Source organism: Heterocephalus glaber, unplaced genomic scaffold (assembly GCF_053883595.1).
Source record: "Heterocephalus glaber isolate CG9 unplaced genomic scaffold, H.glaber_assembly_v1.0 deba00000768, whole genome shotgun sequence".
Classification (NCBI taxonomy): Eukaryota; Metazoa; Chordata; class Mammalia; order Rodentia; family Bathyergidae; genus Heterocephalus; species Heterocephalus glaber.
In genome coordinates, this window is record NW_028258162.1 from 13,177,076 (window position 1) to 13,182,066 (window position 4,991).

The following is a 4,991-nucleotide window of genomic DNA, read 5'->3' on the forward strand; positions in this document are numbered from 1 at the left end:
TCATTCTGAACAGGAAATCTTAGCAGGCAGTTGTACACATGGCACTTTATTGTGTGGGATGTCACCTATTGTTATCAGAACAAAGATATCCCGAAAGGAGGACAAAAGCTTCAAATCCCCCAGAGTCCAAGACCCTTCCATAGCCTCTCATTGTGTCTGGGAAGTGACTGAGTGAATTGGGTCACCCTGAGAGTCTACCTAAGCTTCAGAAACTCTGCTATTATTAGACTGTCAGAATGGAGCTATGCAAATAGTATTTGTAATAACTTTACCGTCTTATTTTCTCTACATAAATGCAAGGCAGGTAGTTTCTAAAGAGATGTGGTTACTTACATCTGTATATATACAAGGGGAAAAATGTCTGAAGACTGATCCATAACTCAATTCTTCTACTATTAAAATTTTAGGAAAGGCAAACTATATATTAATCAAAAGTATTATTAAATTCACTACAGTAATGCCTTGGTCCATGAATGCTTCTGTTTGGAAACAGTTTGTTTTTCAAACAAAAGTGTTTGACAGAATTTTACACCTGTTCACAAACTCCACATCTGGTGGCAAACACTACCCCGGTGACCATCTTCTACAAAATGGCAAAACAAATTAAGTTCATGAGCCGAGGTACCACTGTATTTTGAAATCCTGGTCCTAAATCATACGCTTCTAAGATTCTTAAGATCTATATTAGTAAGTCTGTATGTATTTTATATTATGGTAAAAGAAATAGTGTGCTGTAATAGACTAACGAGCGTTATCAGAAAATAAGAAGTTGATTGAGAACTCCCATTTAGCTGCAAGCAAATTTCCATGAAGGCTTCTCATCTCTAAGAATTCCTGAGGATAGAATACAGTATGACAAACTGTTTATAAAGTAAAACAGTCCTCCAGAATCAGGATTGCATTTAGCAATGTTTTACTTTCTCCTAGTAGTAAAATTTCTAAAACATTTTCAAAAACCTTACCTGAGACTATGGACATAATAAAACTGTCCTCCTCCTAAATTCTCTCCCTCTCATTCTCTCTGTGTTGGCCAATCTGTTTTACACACAGACCCTCCCTCCTGACCCACCTTAGCCTGGGCATCTGGGTCACATCAGCAGCAACAAAGTGTTAATTATTCGTTGGAGTGATTAGATCATGCCTCGATGCACAAGATGGTTCAAATAAGTTTAAAGGAAATGTACTTCTAATCCGTTTCTCAAAAAACATTTTCCTAGCAATTCTAAATATTTCTTCCCTGCCCGCCTCTAGATAAGATCTCCCTTTCCTCTACTGCTACTGTACTGGCGTGGCGCTTCTTGCCCGCACACTCTGATTTCATTGACTGCCTTAAGAGAGCTCTTCCAGGTTTCCCCACAGCCCTTTCCCTGCCAAGAGGATGTTTTCCAGCAGCTTCCTAATTGCTTTGATCTTCTGATGTTGCTCTAGACAGATATACTGGTAGGGTAGGTGGGAAAATGTTCTTTCTCTGTGGAGCAAACTCCCCATCTCTGTGTGTAAAGTGTCATTTGATCCAAGAACTACGTCTTCTATTAGTTGTGGAGCCTCTCACAATTGGTAAAGGCCCCTGGTGACTGACAGTCTCTATGGTACTTCCACCCTATAAATGCAAGGGTCTCACCTATTATGTTTGCTTGAAAGGAAAACTACGCATAGTATCAGTCTGACTAAAATGTGTATTGACTTCTTGACAAATCAGTGTGTTTCTGGTTTTTAATTAAACTGCATAATAATTTAATTAGAGGGCCCCCTACAAGAATTCAATGTTATTTCACAAATAGGCCATTAATTTTCTATGTATATGAGTGTAAGAGGTGATAAACGGCTGAAAGGAAGTTTGTATGAGGGATACTGACCCTTTGTGAAAATAGCCTGCAGTTTCTGTTTTCATGTGAGTTTTATAACATGCTGTTTCGAAAATACCACGGGGCATTAGTCAAGAATCTTAGAGTCACAAGTAACAGAAACGCAGCTCAGTCTGGGAAAACCGAAGGGACACGCTTTGGCCTTGTATGGGGTGGGGCTCGTGGGTATGCATAGGGCTGGCCAGATCCAGGGGCTGAGCCATATTGTCTGAGCTCTGTCCCTCACAGAGAGCGGTATTTCCAGTTTCCGCACCAACTCTCACCCGGTTGGGGGCTAAGCGGCCCTGTGTGGGTTCGGGCTGACTGTGCCTGCAGCGATGAGGTGCTCCTCACGGGCTGCCCTTGTGGCTGAGCAAAGCTGTCCCTCTGGACCAGACCATAGGGGACAGATGCGAAGTGCTGTCACGCAAGCTCCTTGGTCTTTGTAAAGGCCGGGGAACCTTAGGGTTAACCTCAGCTCTGCTGTTTGTTTAGGGCAGAGTCTGCAATGGCTGCTGCACAATGCGTCATGGCATGCTCTCAGTACTAGGGACCTCGGCGCTGACGTCAGCGGCGCCTGCGTGTTCATTCAGGATTCAGAGTGCTGCTCTGCAGGATCCTTCAGCCTTGTCTAAGTTGGAGAGAAGCTGAGGGAATTGGCCAAGACCCCAGAATCCTACTTGGTCATCTGCTACAGGCCCTTGAGGACACATGGAAAAGGGCTGCTTCAGAAGCGCGCTCTTACTTTTGGCTCAGAGCTTTGTGCTCAAACCCAAACTTCTGAGCTATTTTAGGTTCACGCAAACCTAGAGCCACTTTTTCTGATGTCCCGTTACCTTTTCCTAGGCTCATCTTCCATTCTTTGTCTTACGTTATTCATGAACAAACATCAGTAAAAATTCTACAAAGGAGCCTGGCTCAGTGGTGCATCCCTATGATCTCAGCACTGGAGAGGCTGAGGCAGGAGAATTGCCTTGATTTCAAGGCCAGCCTGAACTACATAGTGAGACCCTTTCTTTAAAAAACAAAAAAGAAAAAAAATGACAAGGGAAATAAAAGAAGGGCATTCACTCAATACGGCTCTGTTAGTCTCTGGTATCATGTCGTCTCTAACTGTGACAGCTTCAGAACTATCCCATGTCACTGTTCTTCTTCCATGTAAAACAGAAAGGCAGGTGACTGAGTTTTTTCTAGAGTGCAGGCTGAGCCACTAGCAGAATCATATTCAGGCATAGAAAAGAATGAAGCGGAGGAATTAATCTGGAGCGTGGTGACAGCAGGGAGGGTTAAGGAAAGCATGCAGAAAAGTCTGCTGCATGGAAAGGTAATGGGTCAGCTCTTGTGGCCCAGCCGGGGCTGGACTCTGACAGGTAACCGTGTCTTTGTATCTGTGGGTCAGAGCAAACCAAAGGATGTAAATTAGTTCCTAGTGCATGAATTGATGGAACATTGAATGCTAACTGGGAAACAAGTTTATAGCTCTCAGGTTCCAAAGTTATAAATAGTGTGCAGGTTCCTAGCTGTTGTTGGTGACTTAATTATAGTATTTTACATTCATATCGCCTAATATCAGATCAAACTAAAGTTGTGGGTATACAGTCTTTCCTCTAAGGTATGATGTAAATACTGCAACAAAGCAGGCTTTGTGCTCCATTTAAGGTCAGATTAGTTGGAACCGACTCTCACCTCTGTGGGTTCTTCCATATATCAAATTATCTTCTAGCTTGTGTTCCAGCAATGGTTTTCACTAGCCAAAGCCTTGTAATAGATTTTCTGTGCTGGGTGTGCAAATGGCCTACAGTTTCAGGGTCTGGTACAAAATTCCATAAACAAGGGTCCTACAGAGCAGTAAAACACAAAGAATTCTAAGTATCTGGCTGTTGAGCTCAGCCAGCGAAATGGAAAGACTCGGGTTTCCAGAATGTGGAATCCAGATGAGTCACATGCTTGAGGAGTCACAGATGAGCGAGAACTGAGAGGGTTGGAGCCAGCAGGGCGCCTGCAATGCCCTGGGTCCTCGCCACACAGTAGCGGGGACACAGCCAGCCAGCTGCGGTGCAAAGGACAACAACGGCAGAAGGGAGGAACAGAGATCTGCTGGGGAAACAAGGGAGAAGAAACCCTGGATTAGTTTATACTGTTCCAGAGGCCGGCTTAGTGCCAATGATGATATCAGTAAAAATGGAATTCAAATTTGTACTAGCACTTATTTTATGGAATGAATGCATCTTTTATATTTTAATTATTTCCTAACTTTATCTTTATATCGACTGTCTAGATCTGGGCTCTGCTTCCTGCCTCACATGTTCTCCCATGTGAAAGGCTACATTCGAGAGTGCTTCATGAAGGGAGGAATCTGGAGTATGTTATGAAACGATCCTAGCTATGCACATGAAGGAGGATGTGATAACTTAAGGTTCTTTCAATTGTCAGCAGTTTGTCCCACAGATGTCTTTTTCCCCAAGATCTGTTGAATCTCAGATGACACCATTAAAAAACAATTATTATTGCAGTGTTCTTTGTAGGAAATACCAGTTTTTACCACCTACTGTCTATGCACTTCACATTAATTCTGCTTTTGAATATCCCAGTATTTCTAAGAGGTGGATACGATTCCTACTGTTCAAAGAGAGGACACTGATGCTGTGTAATACTATGCATTTTATCTCCAAGCTCCAAATTTTAGGCCCTGAGACAGGGCCACTTACCTCCCTCTTAACAAAAAGGGAGCTCCAAAATTAAAATATCCAAAGCTCTTTTAGCACATTTAATTGAGGGAGATTACACATATTAATACATTTCCATAACTGTGTCAAATATCACAGAAAGAAACTGTTACAATAACAAATATCAAAAGAAATAAATATCAAAGAAGTAAATTGCTACAGAACAACAGACCTCCCAACCATCTCTCCCCCTTTCCAGTGGGCTGTCCTCAATTCTTCCCACACGTGGGCCTTCATTTTGAAAAAGGATAAGAAACCGTATGCTACATCCTTGGGATTGAAGCCAGAAGAAAACCCTCACATTTTTCAGGGCTGGTGTATAGATAAGATGCCCAGAGGCGAGCGTTCCTCGAGATTAATTCCTCGTTAAAGACCCAACTGGATGCCAACAAGCATCTTCTCTTCACTTCAGCGTCTCTCT